Genomic DNA, 18641 nt, shown 5'->3' with positions numbered 1-18641 from the left:
TACTGGACGGCTTCACTGGGGAATTCTACCAAACATACAAAGAAGAACTTATGCCAGTCTTTCTCAAACTCTTCCAAAAGATGGAAGAGGAGGAAACAGACCCAAAGGCATTCTGTGAAGCCATTATCACCCTGATACCAGAAACAGACAAAGACACTATAAAAACAAATCACAGGCCAATATCTTTGATGAATATTGATGTGAAAATCCTCAACAAAATATTACCTTGGCAACCGGCAGTCTAGTGAGCAGGACGCATCAGGATCACCAGGCAGCAGGGACTCGTGGTATCCCCAGGCACATGGCGTGGTCCCAATCCTTCTGGTAAACATTTCTTGGCCTGGGATTGGGGCTGGGAATCAGGAACAGGGGACTTGGCAACTTGTTTTCAAACGTTCCTGAGCCAGGTACAACTGCCAGGTGGGGGCAGGGAGGGCTGATTCCTCTCCAACATGCCTCCTGGTCCATGCTGGGCTGGTCCCAGGTGCAAGAGTTCACTTCAAAGTTTCACCGCAGCATCCTGCTGGGGCTGCCTTCAGCCAGCACAAGCACACTGAGGAATTTTCAGCAACAGAAGGACGTCCTTCATATATAAACTTCTGTCAATTGGACACCCTTTGTGTGTGGAGAAAGTTTACTTTTTTCCCCCACTGCTGCTGCAATGAAAAAAAAATCAATAAATAAGACTAATAAAAATATAGGAATATTTAAAATAAAAAAATTAGCTAACTGAATTCAGCAATACATAAGAAGGATCATACACCCTGGTCAAGTTGAATTCATGCCAGGTTTCAAGGATGGTTCAACATGTGCAAATCAATCAGTGTGATATACCACATTAACAAAAGAAAAGACAAAACCCACATGATCATCTTGATAGAGAAAAAGCATTTGATAAAATTCAACATGCATTCATGATTTAAAAAACTCTCACCAAGTGGGTATAGAGGGAACAAAGCAATTTATGATAACCCCACAGCTAATATGACATTCAATGGTGAAAAGCTAAAAGTCTTCCTGCTAACTAAATTCAGGAACAAGACAAGGATGCCCACTGTCATCTCTTCTATTCAACATAGTGTAAGTCGTAGCCACAGCAATCAGACAATAAAAAGAAATAATAGGTATCCAAACTGACAGAGGTAAAACTCACTATTTGCAGATGACATGATACTCCATATAGAGAACCCCAAAACTCCACACAAAAACTATTAGAGGGGAAGCGTAAGCTGGATGAAGTGAGAGAGTAGCACTGACATATATACACTACCAAACGTAAAATAGCTAGTGGGAAGCAGCTGCATAGCACAGGGAGAGCAGCTTGGTGCTTTGTAACCGCCTAGAGGGGTGGGATAGGGAGGGTGGGAGGGAGATGCAAGAGGGAGGAGATATGGGGATATATGTACACATATAGCTGATTCACTTTGTTATACAGCAGAAACTAACACACCATTGTAAAGCAATTATACTCCAATAAAGATGTTAAAAAAAACCTATTAAAACGAATAAATGAATTCAGGAGGGTAGCAGGATACAAGATTAATCTGTATACAAGTTTATCTGGATAAGAAATCTGTTGCATTTCTTTACACTAACAATGAAATCAGAAAGTAAAAAAACAGTCCTGTTTAAAGTCACATTTAAAAAAATACCTAGGAATAAACTTAATCGAGGAAGTGAAAGAACTATATGCTGAAAACTATAAAACATTGATAAAGGAAATTGAAGATGATTCAAAGAAATGGAAAGATAGCCCATGCTCTTGCATTGGGAAGAATTAATATAGTTAAAATGGCCATACTACCCAAAGCAACCTACAGATTTAATGCAATCCCTATCAAATTATCCATGATATTTTTCACAGAACCAGAACAAATAATTGTAAAATTTACATGGACCCACTAAAGACCCAGAATTGCCAAAGCAATCCTGAGGAAAAAGAACAAAGCTGGAGGCATAACCCTTCCAGATTTCAAACAATACAACAAAGATACAGTAATCAAAACAGTGGAGTATTGGCACAAAAACAGACATAAAGTTCAATGAAACAGAATAGAGAGCCCAGAAATAAACCCACACACCTACAGTCAATCTACAACAAAGGAGGCAAGAATATACAGTGGAGAAAAGACAGTCTCTTCAGCAATGGTGTTGGGAAAGCTGGACAGCTACGTATAAATCAAATTAGAATACTTCATATACAAAATTAAACAAAATGATTTAAAGACCTAAATATGACATGACACCATAAGACTCCTAGAAGAGAACATAGGCAAAATATTCTCCATCATACATTGTGGCAATATTTTCTTAGATCAGTCTCCCAAGGCAAAAGAAAGAAAAGAAAAAATAAATGGGACCTAGTCAAACTTAAAAGCTTTTGCACAACAAGGGAAACCACCAACAAAACAAAAAGACAACCTACGGAATGGGAGAAAATATTTGTAAACAGTGCAAATGACAAGGGGTTAATATCCAAAATATACAAACAGCTCATACAACTTGATATGAAAAGAACAACCCAATCCAAAAAGGGCAGAAGACCTAAATAGACATTTCTCCAAAGAAGACATACAAATGGCCAACAGGTACATAAAAAGATGCTCAAAATCACTAATTATTAGAGAAATGCAAATCAAAACCACAATGAGGTATCACTTCACACAGGTCAGAATGGCCATCATCAAAAAGTCTACAAATAATAAATGCTGGAGAGGGTGTGGGAAAAGGGAACCCTCCTACACTGTTGGTGTGAATATAAATTGGTGCAGCCACTATGGAAAACAGTATGGAGTTTCCTTAAAAAACTAAAAATAGAGCTACCATATGATCCCGTAATCCCACTCCTGGCATATACCCAGAAAAGATGAAAACTCTAATTCAAAAAGATACATGCACCCCAGTGTTCATTAGCAGCACTATTTACAATAGTCAAGACACGGAAACAACCCAAGTGCCCATCAATGGATGATTGGTTTAAGAAGATGTGGTATATATACACAATGAAATATTATTCAGCCATAAAATAATGACATATTGCCATTTTCAGCAACATGCGTGGACCTAGAAATTATCATACTAAGTGAAGTAAGACAAAGACGAATATGATATGATACCATTTTTGCATGGAATCCAAAAAATAATACAGATGAATCTATATACAAAACAGAAACAGACTCACAGATGTAGAAAACTTATGGTCACCAAAGGGGAAAGGGAGAGGTGGGGGAGGGATAAATTAGAAGTATGGGATTAACATATACAAACTACTATGCATAAAATAGATGAGCAACAGTGATTTACTGTATAGCACTGGGAACTATATTCAATATCTTGTAGTAACCTATAATGGAAAATAATCTGAAAAATATATATATATACATACATAGCTGAATCACTTTGCGGTATACCTGAAACAACACCCCATTGTAAATCAACTATACTTCAATTAAAAAAAAAAAAGAGTGTAGGCACAGGCAAGACATGCCGCTGGGCAGTGTCTGTGATCTGATCTCAAGGGGCCCCTCGGTGGGCAGCCCAGTGGTTGGGTGAGGGCACCTCTGCTCTATACCTCAGCAGTGTGCAGGCCCCCAAAGCCGAAACTGGGCTTTAACACTGTGAATTAATGCTTCAGGTGCTGAAGTAGGGGTATTACAGCACATTTCTCATAAAATTGATCATCACCTGAATGAATGAGTGGATCTCAAAAGTATGGTGCTGGTAGAAGAGCCAAGAGCAGAGATGCCCTTCACAGCCCCCAGGCCCAGCCCTGGGAGGGACACCCTGGCTACATCACACTGTCCACTCCTGCTGCAGTGGTGAGAACAGCCAAGGCAAGCACCACTTCCTCCCAGGCCTGATATCTGGTCACTTGAGTTCAGCCTCTGGTTGGGCTGCTATAGAAACAGCCCAGACAGGAAGTAAGGGTGTATTTCTCGTTTATGCAGCCGTGACGTGAGTGTAAACAAGCCAAGGCTGGAGTGGCTGCATAGGGTTGGCTGGAGCCTCCTTCTATCTTGTGGCTCTGCCAGCTTCCATGCAGGCTTCCACCTCCTAGCCCAACACAGCCACCTAGCCCCTGCCATCTCATCTGCATTCCAGCCAGAGGGAAGGGAAGAAGATGACATGACTAGCAAGCCTCTTTAAGGACACATAACTTCTGCACACTCCCAAGGGAGGCTGGGAAATGTCAGTCAACCTCTATTGCTGAGCAAAGGGGAGGGAGGCTATCGAGAGACAATAGCAGCCTCTCCATCTTTCCACCTGGTGTGGAGTGGAACCTGCCTACACCGACCTGCTCCCCCCTTCTCTGAGCTGGGGAAGCGGGACATGCGTGCCCAGCTCTCAGGCCACTTCAAGAGCCTGGCCCTTGCGTGCGTACTAGCATTTGTCAGCTGCAACTCTGCTGCCCCCTGACCAGTGCTTTGCATAACTGCCTCCTTTAATCTTCACAGTGACCCCCTGGGAGGTGGGCATCTTTGTCCTCTTCCTGCTGGTGAGGAAACAGGCCAAGAGGTTAAAGCTGCTCACCACAGGCTCACACTGGTAGGAGGCACCAGGCTGCAATGGGCAGAACGTGGTCTCTGGGGCTAGGCCCACTGGGTTTGGGTTCCAGCTCTCTCATCTGTGTGCAGGCTTGGATAAACCATTTGATTCTCTGATAGAGGTTTAACAATGGTCAAGTTCTGTAAAGCACTAAACACCTGGAGAGCCCTGGATACAGTGGGAATGGCCACCACCATTGCAGTGAGTGGGTGCAGTGAGTGGGATTCACACCCAGTCACTGACCCACTGGCTCCTTGGCTTCCCAGGGGCCAGACCGACTCTGGGGTGAGACAGGGAGCTTTCCCATCAGTGATGAGGCAAGGGATCCTGGGGACCTCGGTCCCAAGAGGACCAGCAGAGCTTTCGTGGGTTGTGGCTCCCGATGAAGGAAACAGGACAGGCCACCTGGAGGGTCAGCGTCCCTGGAGACGCTGCGTCTCCCAGGGCGAGGAGGGGCACTGACTTCCTCCCCTAACTGCTCTTCAGCCAGCCCTCCCTGGTCCAAAGGGCCTTCCCGGCGGTTCTGGGCACTTTCTCCATAAGAATCTTTGCCATCGACATCTTTGTCCCAAGCATTTTCACTGCCTAACTAATTGGCCATAAGGCAATTTTGCTGTAAAAGATAAAATAACTGGTTGACAGTTTGGTTTCACTTCTCCATTAACACAATACTCCCATTTACATATTACATAAATCTTAGGAATTTTCAGGAACCTCTGGCATTTAGCATTTTCATAATAGCCTTATACAGTGACGGGTAGATGCAGGGGTCTTAAAATAGTGGTTGATAACCATTATGTATGTGGACGTGATAGGAAATACGGTGATGAAACTTACTGGAAGTGTGAAATAACAAAGTGTAAAGCCACACTGCCTGCTATACTAGGAAATGATAACATATCAGTTCGTAAATCCTTCGGTGATTTCAAGGCCCAGAGTTGAACCCACATTTCCCGTAGAACTTTGGAACGTCTATCAGCAGACATATGACAAAATGCCAAAAAACAAAAGAGCAGTGAAAGAGGCTTTCACAACACAACACAGAGCTCAGCTATGAATATGCTCTTAGTACTTGGAAAACATACTTTCTTAATGAAGGAAGAAATTTTAATGAAAAAGTGTGATGTCAACAAAACAGATGAACCAGCAAATAAAAATATGTATAAAATACTATGACTTGGAGGACAAGGGCTTAGATACAACTCACAAAATAAAATCAGTTTTTTGTGCAGTATTGCCATGAATCTACACACATTTTAAATGTATTCAAATGTTTTGTATTTCACAACGCTTTTAATTTTGTTATTCATTTCTCATATTTTATTATGTTCTTTTAAACATTCCTCTCTTATTTTGCATTATTTTATCTTTTACAGCAAAATTGCCTTATGGCCAATTAGTTATGTGGTAAAAATTCTTACAGCAAAGATGTGTAGGGTGAAAGTACTGGACATACTTCCTGGTACACCCGAGCCTGTAAATCATAGTGAGGAAAGAAGGAGCTTTTTTTTTTTTTAAATTGAAGTATAGTTAACTTCTAATATTGTGTTAGTTTCAGGTGTACCTCAAGGTGATTCAGTTATACATATATATATGTATATATCTATATATTTTTTCGAATCTTTTCCATTATAGGAGCCTTTTGGGACTTCCCTGGCGGTCCAGTGGTTGAGACTTCGCCTTCCAATGCAGGGAGTGTGGGTTCCATCCCTAGTTGGGGAGATAGGATCCCACATGCCTCGGGGCCAAAGAAACCAAAAACAGAAGCAATATTGTAACAAATTCAATAAAGACTTTAAAGGAAAAAAAGGAGCCTTTTAAGCAGCGATTGTCTTTAATAAGCGCAGCTTGGAAAGAGCTTTGGTTCCTCTCGGTGGGTATTTCGCACAGCAAGAAACTTGCAAACTCCATCCTGTCCCAGCCCCACAGCCCCGATGGCTCCACCCACTGGGCTCTCCCCTTCAGGAGGGGGAACATTCTTTTTTTTTTTTTTGGCTGCATCAGGTCTTAGTTGCGGCACGCGGGCTCTCTAGTTGTGGCGCATGGGCTTAGGTGCCCCGCGGCATGTCCGTGGCATGTGGGATCTTAGTTCCCTGACCAGGGATTGAACCCACGTCCCCTGCATTGGAAGGCAGATTCTTAACCACTGCACCCCCAGGGAAGTCCCTGGAGAGAGAACATTCTTGAAACACACAGGTGGACTTCTTGATGGGGGCCAGTCTCCTGCTGCCTTCCTGCCCCTCCAGCAGCCGGGCCAGAGCCAGCCACCTGACCTCTAGTCCCAGGCCCACGGCACCTGCTGGAGTGGCCCTGTCCAAGCCAGGCAGGTTGGGGAGACTCTCCAGCACAGATGCTCACTTGCCTTGTTGGTGCCTAGGGCTTGGGCTCTGCCTTATTAGCCATCAAGATGAAGCCTGGAGAGACCCCAGGCCTTCTTACACTGGGGCTCGGGATCAAATTCAGGGGCCCATGCACTTGGATGGGAAAGAATTACACCCTTATTTTCAGGAAACTCTGACATTTAGCATTTTCTTCAACTAGGAAATAGGCAACCACTCCACCGGTATCAGCAGTCCCCAGGTTGGTGTCTCTGGATATTTTCATATGACACTACAGTCATAGATATCTTGAAATACTACATACACTCATTACCAATTCAAATTACAGTGATTCTTAGACCAGCCACTAGATCGCCTTACTTAATGTGTTAATAAAGGAGCATGGATATTACTATTAATATAACATTTTTTTTAGTATTTTTTAGGTGTTATGGGTTGAATTGTGTTCCCCAATTCATATGTTGGTGACTTAACCCCCAGTTCCTCAGAATGTGACCTTTGGAGACAGGGTCCTTGCCGATGTAATTAGTTAAGACGAGCTCACACTGGCCCCTAATCTGTTATAACTGGTGTCCTTAGGTGGAGGGGAAATTTGGACACAGACATGCACACGGCAATGCATGTGAAGACTAGAGTTATGCCACCACAAGCCAAGGAACTGTAAGCAGACAGGAGAGGCCTGGACAGACCCTGACCTGGTGTGAAGATAGTGGGTCCTGCTGACACCTTGATCTTGGGCCTGCAGCCTCCAGAGCTGTGAGATGCTAGGTTCCTGCTGTTTAAGCTACCCCATCTGGGGTACTTTGTTATGGCAGCCCCAGCAAACTCATACTACAAGCTTCCTTTGCTGGCCTGGGTGTTATATTTTATGTATTTAAAAACATTCCCCCCGAGCAGTCCACAGAGGGGTCAGAGCACGGAAAATGTTAGAAAGCCCTGACCCAGGGTGAGCCGAGGGGCACAGAGTCCCACACAGAGCTAGAGGGTCCCATCTGGACAAGAGCCCGCGATCCCGGCTCACTGCGGGATGTCCAGCAGCTACGGCCTCTGCAGGGCTCTCAGCCCAGGCCCCAGCAACCCTCCTGCCCCCCTGGCATCCTGGTCCAGGAGGGACAGGGTCTGCCCAGCCTCAGGTCCATTCCAGGACCCTAATGGGCAGGACTGGGCAGGCACTGGGGTGGGCCACCCTCACGGGCAGCGGGGTCACTCTTCTCCGCTGGCTCGTGTGGCACTGCTCCAGGGGCCCCAGCCAGACTTCAGGTTATGTGCCCGAGCGCCAGCCACTCCATCCAGGGGTCCCAGAACTGTGCTCACACACTGAGGCTTCCCCTCCTGACCCTCTGCGCTCCCAGGCCATGGCTGCAAGAGCCGCTCCTGGGTTCCCTTCCAGCCTTATCCTCCCTGACCACGGGAGGCCAGTCCTGGACCCTGGGTCAGAGAAGTGTGACTGCTGGGAGCCCTGAATACCGTGTACGGATCTGTAATGGGTGCACGGAGGCCAGGATCCCATTTCCCAGATCGAGGACGTGAGGACCAGCCGGAGCCACAAGCTCCTCCCCCAGACGGCCAGGGCAGAGCCTGCAGGTGGGATCGTGCTGCATCCCTGTGGCCCATCATCCTTCTGTAGCCACTCACCTGGCCTCCAGTGGCTCACCCAAGCCAGGGATCTCCCGCCACCTTTGTAAGAAATGATTGTAAAAGATCTAAACGGAGGAGGGGAACTAGTTCACACCACGTGCTCTTCACCTCCTCTAGATACGTGTCCATCTGACGCCAGGCCCTGGGATAACCTTCTGCAGGACCAGCTTTCGTACTGTTTGGCTTTTGTGTGTCTCCACGGCCCGCTGCTCCATACAGACAGGACCCCGTGGCTCTCACACACTCTGGCCTTGGACCAGACACTTAAGGTCCCTGTGCTTCAACTGCCACGTGTGTAAAAATAGAAAACGTCATGAGTGGCCATGTCACCGGGTCCTTAGGAGAACTGAACACAAATGAGTCTTAGACACTCAAAGTCCTAAGACAGTGCCCGGCCCTCGGGAAACACTCAGCAGAGGTGGGCCATCATTATCCTTTCCTTGTGGTTCCTGTTGGCTGAGCGCGATGGCCTTCCCTTGTGCCGAGATCCCACCACAGCTCAATCTGTCCCCCTACACGTGCCCATGGGGCCGATTCTTATCTGTGGTTTCTAGGTTAGTGGTTATCAGATGAATCACCATGAACATTTTTGCACACATCACTTTTTCCTTCTCCTGTCAATGTTTTGGGCCATATTATACCCCAGAGTGGTTTTGGAGGTCAGAGTGCCATGTCGTTTTAATGGAGAAGACACAGGCTTTGAGGTGAAAGGGCAGGGTCTGCACCAGAAGAGACTCCAGCTTCAAAGCCAAGCGGATCCAGATTGAAATCTGGCATCGCTCCCCTCCACAGCCTCGCCTTGGGCAAGATATCGTCTGAGACTTTACATCATCTGTAAAATAAAGGGTCCTTTCACCTACCTGGAAGGATAATTAAAGGGCTTTAAATAAGAACATGTGTGTTTCCTTTCCTTAAAAAACGAGTTGTTGGGAGAGATCTGGGGGTGAGGAGGGCCCTCTCGGCCTCAGGCTCTGAGGGGAACTGAGGATGCCCTTGGGACACAGACCTCGGGCCCTCCAGCTATCCTGCTTGTCACCCGGAGCCCCAGGTGTCTCTGCCCTGTCTAGTTTAGGGCATTGTTTTTCAGGTGGGCTACAGAGGCCAGGGGTTGCCTTCAGAAGAAAGCTGAGCAGAGCAAGCAACAGTGGCCAGTACCTGCGTGGGAACGGGGAGCCTCGGCACCGAGTGTGTGGGCCTGGATGGAATTTCCTCAGGGAGAATTTGGGATTTGGTTAAGAGAGCCTGGGGAGTTTGTGCCCATGTCCAGGGCAACCAGCTGTCCTGGTTTGCCTGGAACTGAGGGTTCCCAGGATGTGGGAAAGTCCCATAGAGACCAGAACAGTTGGTCACTCTTCCCGTGGCCCCTCTGGTGTCCCCTGGCCTTCCCGGCCCCCTGGGCTGCGGGAGACTTGCTCTGGGCCTGGGGCTGAACTGGGCGCTGCAGCTGGACGTCAGGGCCCTGGGTTCACAGCAGAGAAGGGGAGCAGCGGCTCTTTCAGACTCTACACATCAGCAGTGCGCCATCGGGCAACCTCACTGCCTTTCAGATCCTGCATCTGTAGAGAGGGCTGGTCAGCCCTTCACGGGGTTAATTACACACATTCTAGTCTGAACGCGCCCGGGGTCAGTCCCCGCAGGCAGGCGCTCAGTAACTGGTTTGTTGAGTTGAACTGGGTAAGACTGGACCATTTTCCTGGCCCTTCTGCAGCTAATGGAGAGGAGGAGCCTTGCTGTGGGATCCCAGAAGAAGCTTCCAGACACTCCTGCACTGTACAACCAGCTAATTCATCTGATGTATGGGGCACCAACCCCAAGCCAGGCACTGGCTCCAGTGGGTTCCCATCCCGCCAGGGTCCAGCCCTCCCTGTGGGTGACAGGCCCCGCCCACGTGCTCACATCACATCTCCGCCCCCAGCCAGGCCCCCACCCCCGTGGCTCTAAAGTAGTTTGCAGGTAGACTTGTCACTGCTTCACCTGTAACACCCAGGGTGGTCCCGCCCCAGCAGCCCCGCCGTGGTGAGGAACCAGGAGAGGAGGGACAGCTCGCGTCCCCACCCCCAAGACTCATCCAGACGCCAGCACTGAGGGGGAGGCAGGCTCTGAGACTGGACAGCTTCTTTGCCACACAGTAGCTCATTTCAGCTTTGTAATAACTTTGAGACAGCCCTACCTGTGTCCGCTTCACAGAGGGGACGCTGGTGCTCTGGGTCACATCTCCACGCTCCTATGAGGGTCTTGTCTCTTCCTCTCTCCAGCTCCCTGCTTCCCAGGGAAAGACACGAGATTTTAACACAAGAGAAGAAACGATACCCCAAATCCCAGGCTGCTGAGTTCGGCTGCGAAGTCATGACTCGAAGACGGGCCGGCTGAGGCTCCAGCTGCCCCTCTGCTCTCCAGGCTGTGCACTGATGCTCCGGGTGGGTCACGCCATCCTGGCCGCCTCTGGCCTCTCAGACTCAGCAGGAGTCTGAGCTGTGCTCCGGGGTACCGGTCAGGCCTCCCAGATGGTGTGCGTTGTCCCCACTGGCTGAGCCCTCAGGGTGCACAGCACGGGGTAGGAGGGACACACTGGGAGTCAGGCCAGCTGGGGCCCAGGTCACAGCCCGCCTTGTATGTGGTGACCCTCCTCCAGAAGGTCCCTTTACTCCTCCAGAAGAATAAAGAGGTTACAGATTTCCTTCAACAATGTCCACGTCCTCTGCCCCACGTAAGGTTCCAACTGAGTAATTTTTGTGTATGTATTAGGAAAACCATTATTAGGAAAGAAAAAACATCCCAGAATTTTGGGGGTGGTGGTCAAAGGAAACTCCATTAGAAATACATGTTTCCCTTTGAGGCCTGGCTGCCAGGAAGCCCCGAGCCAACTGGGAGGCTGAGCACAGAGGCCATGATCTCCCTCTTCTTGGCACACCTGCTTCCCCCTCCTGACACGGCCCGGATTTTCATTTCACGAGCCAATAGTTACTGCAATCACAGGACCTCAGCTCCTGCTTGGCAAGTGTGCAGAGTCTTAAGAAACTTGCTCTGGCTCCTAATTCTGAAACTTTTCTCTGAGGGAGACCGACTGCCTCCAAGAAGAGGGATGTCCTGTGTTGCCGGCAGCCCCGTCCCCTTCAGGCCCAGGCCTCCGTCTGGCGCTGAGAGAAGAGTGTTTGGGTCCATACTGTGCACGGCGCACACCCAGCACTGAGGCGCCGGGCCGCCGCTCAGGGGTCTTCTCCCAGGAGACCTCGCGGGTCACGCAGTGTGAGCAGGTGTCAGGGCGAGCAATTCGGGGGGCCTCTCTCTCCAGGTAAAAGCTGGGGCTCCCAACTCTGGTGGTGATGGGGAAACAGCCGGAAGTCAGGAGAAGTAGCTGGTCCCCAACCCCAGGGAAGCTTTGGGGCAGACGCTTTTCCCCTGCTCCTCTTTTCACACCTCCCTGCCTCCATCTCCTTTCATTCCACAAAAGAAAGACACAACTCTCCCCCTCCTGAAACTCATTATGCTGCATGGCCCAGAGTACAAAGTCTGCCAGAGCCTCCAAGAGATGCGTTAGAAACAGCCAGCACTGAGGATGAGGTTGACAGCAAAGCACAAGTTTATGAAACAAGCCCGTGCCTTTGGAATTCAACTGACAAAAGCATGGCTGGGTTCCCCATCTTTGTGTGTCTGTCTGTCCACACATCCATCCATCCATCCATCTGTCCTAGTTACCTCCCTATCTATCTACCTCTCTATACAATTCTTGGCTTGAATCATAATTCAAAAATGAGAGTGTTGTCACTGGGATGTAGGTTAACAATTTGTATTTAACTTTAAAAAACAAAATCAAACATTTTTCTGGTGGAAACAAATTCCGAATTGACCAGTTTGCCAGTAAGGATTGGCTTTGCTAATTAGGTCACATGGTGGACATTTTCTATGAAGCAAACAGCTTAAATCTGCAGCCCTAAATCTATTTAAAGCACGTAAACACTGTGTCCCAAATTATATATTTTGTAACTATTAAACTTGTGATACAATTTTAGAGATCAAGTTAAAAATGCAAGATTGTTTTGCAATTATTTTCGGGAGGTCATGGGACCCCAAAAGCCTGCTGATCACTGTCTGGGCCTGCCCTGTGCTGGGACAGGGCTCAGATGAATTCCTCTCTGCCTCTGGGCCCACGTGGAGCTGAGGCCTGGATGTGGAGGAAGAGTCACTGGCATTGAGCCCATTCCCAAAGCTGGCCCGAGACCTTCTCAGCACCTGGGGCCACCAGGGCAGTGAGAGGCAGGAATGTGAGGAATGAAGGGCTTCCCACAGGTTCCCCACCCAGGCAGAGTGCTGGTTCTGAAGGTCCCTTCCAGAGAGGCCAGGCCAGGACCAGCGGAGGATGGGGGTTTGGAAGCCTGTCCCAGCTGGGGCAGAAGAGGCGCCCCTGCAGCCAGAAAGGCTCAGAAAGATCATCTGGGATTCCGCTCTTTGGAATAAATTTACTGCATCATTGAACATAAAAGGCTATGTGGCCATTAAATATTTAATAAGTATTTAATGACTTGGAAAGATGCTCAGGATATATTACCAAGTGGAAAAAAAAGCAGGGTTGCCCCATTTTGTAAACTAAAGTGTCTGTTCCTAGAAAAGAGATTGGAAAGATATATCATAATGTGAATTCTGCTTATTTCTAGATGCTCACTGTAGGTGATTTTTAGAAACAGCTTTATCGGGTATAATAGATATACAATCAAGTTCATGTATTTAAATTGTACAATTTTATAAATTTTGAGATACAGATACATCTGTGAAATCATCACAATCACTGTCGTGATATATCCATCACCGACGAAAGTTTCCTCCTGCCTCCTTGTTAATATATATATTTTATTGAGATAGAATTCACATACTGTGCAATTCACTCACACCAAGGGTACAATTCAATGGCTGTTAGTATATTCACAGAGTTATGCAACCATCATCAGAATCTATTTTAGAACATTTTCATTCCCCCCAAAAGAAACCCCATCCCCATGAGTAGTCACCCCCCTTCCCTGCCAACAGTCCCGGGCAATCATTGATCTACTCTGTCTCCATGCATTTGCCTATTCTGAACATTTTGTATAAATGGAATAACACAAAATAATAAATGGAGTCCTTTGTGACTGGCTTCTCTGACTTTGCATGATGTTTTCAAGGTTCATCCTGTAGCAAGTATCAGTGTACAACGATTAACCACTTGAGAAATTGTTAGAACATTTTCCAAAGCAGCTGCACCATTTTATATTCCCAGGAACAGTGTATGAGGGTTCTAATTTCTCTACATCCTCCTCAACACTTATCTGTTTTTTTTTTTATTATAGCCTTCCTAGTGAGTGTGAATTGATATCTCATTTTTTGTGTGTATGGTTTTGATGTGCATTCCTCTGATAACTAACGATGTTGAGCATCTTTTCATATGCTTATTGGCTATTTATATATCTTCTTTGGAGAAATGCCTATTCAGATGCTTAGACCATTTTAAAATTTGGTTGTCTTTTTATTATTGAGTTGTAACTGTCCTTTATATATTCTAGATAAAATTCCTGTGTCAGATTAATGATTTGCAAATATTGTCACCCATTCTGTGTGTTGTCTTTTCACTTTCTTGATGGTATCTTATGAGGCACAAAAGTTTTAAAATCTGATGAAGCCCAGTTTATGTATTTTTTCTTTTGTCATTGGTGCTTTTGGTTTCACATCTAAGAAGGCTTTGCCTAACCCAAAGTCACGAAGATTTGATCCCATGTTTTTTTCTTAGCTCTTACAGTAGGTCTAGCATTAATTCTGAGTTAGTTGTTATGTGTGGTGTGAGGAAGGGGGGGGGGGTCTAAATTCATTCTCTTCATGTACATAACCAGTTGTCCCAGTATGATTTATTGAAAAGACAGTTCTTTCCACATTGAAGAGTCTTGGCACCCTTGTCAAACATCAATTGACCATAAATGTGAGAGTCTATTTTTGGACTCTCAGTTCTATTCTACTGGCATAAGGACAGATCTCCATATCTATCCTTAAGCCAGTAATACACTGTCTTGATTACCATAGCTTTGTAGTGAGTTTTGAAATTGGGAAGTGTGAGTCTTCCAACTTTGCTCTTCTTTTTCAAGATTGTTTTAGCTATTCTGGGTCTTTTGAATTCCCATATGAAGTTTAGAATCAGCTTGTCAATTTCTGCAAGGAACCATCTGGGCTTTTGATACGGATTGTGTGAATCTGTAGATTAATTTGGGGAATATTGGCATCTTTATTTATTTATTTATTAAACAGCAGGTTCTTATTACTTAACCATTTTATACATATTAGTGTACATATGTCAATCCCAATTTCCCAATTCATCCCACTGCCACCACCCGCCCCCGCCACTTTCCCCCCTTGGTGTCCATACGTTTGTTCTCTACATCTGTGTCTCTATTTCTGCCTTGCAAACCAGTTCATCTGTACCATTTTTCTAGACTCTACATATATGCATTAATATATGATATTTGTTTTTCTCTGACGTACTTCATTCTGTATGACAGTTTCTAGATCCATCCACGTCTCTACAAATGACCCATTTTCGTTCCTTCTTAAGGTTGAGTAATATTCCATTGTATATATGTACCACATCTTCTTTACCCATTCGTCTGTCAGTGGGCATTTAGGTTGCTTCCATGACCTGGCTATTGTAAACAGTGCTGCAATGAACATTGATTTGCATGTCTTTTTGAATTATGGTTTTCTCTGGGTATATGCCGAATAGTGGGATTGCTGGGTTGTAAGGTAGTCCTATTTTTAGTTTTTTAAGGAACCTCCATACTGTTCTCCATAGTGGCTGTATCAATTTACATTCCCACCAATAGTGCAAGAGGGTTCCCTTTCTCCACACCCTCTCCAGCATTTGTTGTTGGTAGATTTTCTGATGGTGCCCATTCTAACTGGTGTGAGGTGATACCTCATTGTAGTTTTGATTTGCATTTCTCTAATAATTAGTGATGTTGAGCAGCTTTTCACGTGCTTCTTGGCCATCTGTATGTCTTCTTTGCAGAAATATCTATTTAGGTCTTCTGCCCATTTCTGATTGTTTGTTTGTTTTTTTAACATTGAGCTGCATGAGCTGTTTATGTATTTTGGAGATTAATCCTTTGTTGATTCATTTGCAAATATTTTCTCCCATTCTGAGGGTTGTCTTTTCGTCTTGTTTATAGTTTCCTCTGCTGTGCAAAAGCTTTGAAGTTTCATTAGGTCCCATTTGTTTATTTTTGTTTTTATTTCCATTTCTCTAGGAGGTGGATCAAAAAAGATCTTGCTGTAATTTATGTCAAAGAGTGTTCTTCCTATGTTTTCCTCTAAGAGTTTTATAGTGTCCAGTCTTACATTTAGGTCTTGAATCCATTTTGAGTTTATTTTTGTGTATGGTGTTAGGGAGTGTTCTAATTTCATTCTTTTACATGTAGCTGTTCAGTTTTCCCAGCACCACTTATTGAAGAGACTATCTTTTCTCCATTGTGTATCCTTGCCTCCTTTGTCATAGATTAGTTGATCATAGGTGTGTGGATTTACCTCTGTGATTTCTATCCTGTTCCATTGATCTATATTTCTGTTGGTGTGCCAGTACCATATTATCTTGATTACCGTAGCTTGGTAGTATAGTCTGAAGTCAGGGAGTCTGATTCCTCCAGCTCCATTTTTTTTCCCTCAAGATGGCTTTGGCTATTTGGGGTCTTTTATGTCTCCATATAAATTTTGAGATTTTTTGTTCTAGTTCCATAAAAAATGCCACTGGTAATTTGATATGGATTGCACTGAATCTGTAGATTGCTTTGAGTAGTATAGTCATTTTCACAATATTGATTTTTCCAATCCAAGAACATGGTATATCTCTCCATCTGTTTGTGTCATCTTTGATTTCTTTCATCAGTGTCTTATAGTTTTCTGAGTACTGGTCTTTTACCTCCTTAGGTAGGTTTATTCCTAGGTATTTTACTCTTTTTCTTGCAATGGTGAATGGGATTATTTCCTTAATTTCTCTTTCTGATCTTTCATTGTTAGTGTATAGGAATGCAAGAGATTTCTGTGCATTAATTTTGTATCCTGCAACTTTACCAAATTCATTGATTAGCTCTAGCAGTTTTCTGGTGGCATCTTTAGGTTTCTCTATGTATAGTATCATGTCATCTGCAAACAGTGAGTTTTACTTCTTTTCCAATTTGTACTGCTTTTATTTCTTTTTCTTCTCTGATTGCCGTGGCTAGGACTTCCTAAACTATGTTGAATAATAATGGTGAGAGTGCACATCCTTGTCTTGTTCCTGATCTTAGAGGAAATGCTTTCAGCTTTTCACCATTGAGAATGATGTTTGCTGTGGGTTTGTTGTATATGGCCTTTATTATGTCAAGGTAGGTTTCCTCGATGCCCACTTTCTGGAGAGTTTTTAACATAACTTGGTGTTGAATTTTGTCAAAAGCTTTTCTTGCATCTACTGAGATGATCATATGGTTTTTATTCTTCAATTTGTTAATATGGTGTATCACATTGATTGATTTGCATATATTGAAGAATCGTTGCATCTCTGGGATAAATCCCACTTGATGATGGTGTATGATCCTTTTAATGTGTTGTTGGATTCTGCCTGCTAGTATTTTGTTGAGGATTTTTGCATGTATATTCATCAGTGATTTTTGTCTGTAATTTTCTTTTTTTGTAGTATCTCTGTCTTGTTTTGATACCAGGGTGATGGGTGTCCTTGTAGAATGAGTTTGGGAGTGTTACTTCCTCTGCAATTTTTTGGCAGAGTTTGGGAAGGATGGGTATTAGCTCTTCTCTAAATGTTTGATAGAATTCACCTGTGAAGCCATCTGGTCCTGGACTTTTGTTTGTTGGATGATTTTTAATTACAGTTTCAATTTCATTACTTGTGATTGGTCTGTTCATATTTTCTATTTCTTCCTGGTTCAGTCTTGGAAGGTTATACCTTTCTAAGAATTTGTCCATTTCCTCCAGGTTGTCCATTTTATTGGCATAGAGTTGCTTGTAGTAGTCTATTATGATGCTTTGTATTTCTGCGGTGTCTGTTGTTACTTCTCCTTTTTCATTTCTAATTCTGTTGATTTGAGGCTTCTCTCTTTTTTTCTTGATGAGTCCGGCTAATGGCTTATCAATTTTGTTTATCTTCTCAAAGAACCATCTTTCAGTTTTATTGATCTTTGCTATTGTTTTCTTTGTTTCTTTTTCATTTATTTCTGCTCTGATCTTTCTTTTTTTTTTTTTTTTTTTTTTGCTGTACATGGGCCTCTCACTGTTGTGGCCTCTCCCATTGCGGAGCACAGGCTCCGGACGTGCAGGCTCAGCAGCCATGGCTCATGGGGCCAGCTGCTCCATGGCTTGTGGGAACTTCCTGGACATGGGCACAAACCCATGTCCCCTGCATCGGCAGGCGGACTCTCAACCACTGTGCCACCAGGGAAGCCCTCTGCTCTGACCTTTATGATTTCTTTCCTTCTACTAACTTTGGGTTTTGTTTGTTCTCCTTTCTCTAGTTCCTTTAGGTGTAAGGTTAGATTGTTTATTTGAGATTTTTCTTGTTTCTTGAGGTAGGCTTGTATTGCTATAAACTTCCCTCTTAGAACTGCTTTTGCTGTATCCCATAGGTTTCAGATCACTTTTTCACTGTCATTTGTTTCTAGGTATTTTTTGATTTCTTCAGTGATCTCTTGGTTATTTAGTAACATATTGTTTAGCCTCCATGTGTTTGTGTTTTTAACGTTTTTTTCCCTGTAATTGATTTCTAATCTCATAGTGTTGTGGTCAGAAAAGATGCTTGATATGATTTCAATTTTCTTAAATTTACTGAGGCTTGATTTGTGACCCAAGATGTGATCTATCCTGGAGAATGTTCTGTGTGCACTTGAGAAGAAAGTGTAATCTACTGTTTTTGGATGGAATGTCCTATAAATATCAGTTAAATCTATCTGGTCTATTGTGTTATTTAAAGCTTGTGTTTCCTTATTAATTTTCTGTCTGGATGATCTGTCCATTGGTGTAAGTGAGGTGTTAAAGTCCCCCACTATGTTTGTGTTACTGTCGATATTCTCATTTATAGCTGTTAGCAGTTGCCTTGTGTATTGAGGTGCTCCTATGTTG

At 44.6% G+C, this 18641-nt stretch overlaps 1 long non-coding RNA gene across 1 annotated transcript; it reads right to left on the bottom strand.

The window, feature by feature from the left end:
- Nucleotides 1–163: 163 nt before the first annotated feature.
- LOC137201757 (uncharacterized) lies at nucleotides 164–17774 on the bottom strand. Its single transcript, XR_010932309.1, has 2 exons — nucleotides 10693–17774; nucleotides 164–656 (listed from the first exon to the last, which is right to left on the bottom strand). It is a non-coding gene; the product is annotated as an uncharacterized lncRNA (long non-coding RNA).
- Between the last annotated feature and the right edge of the window lie 867 nt (nucleotides 17775–18641).

Source organism: Pseudorca crassidens, chromosome 1, assembly GCF_039906515.1.
Source record: "Pseudorca crassidens isolate mPseCra1 chromosome 1, mPseCra1.hap1, whole genome shotgun sequence".
Lineage (NCBI taxonomy): Eukaryota > Metazoa > Chordata > Mammalia > Artiodactyla > Delphinidae > Pseudorca > Pseudorca crassidens.
Note: the sequence above shows the minus strand (reverse complement) of the source record. Positions and strands in the feature narration are given on the sequence as shown.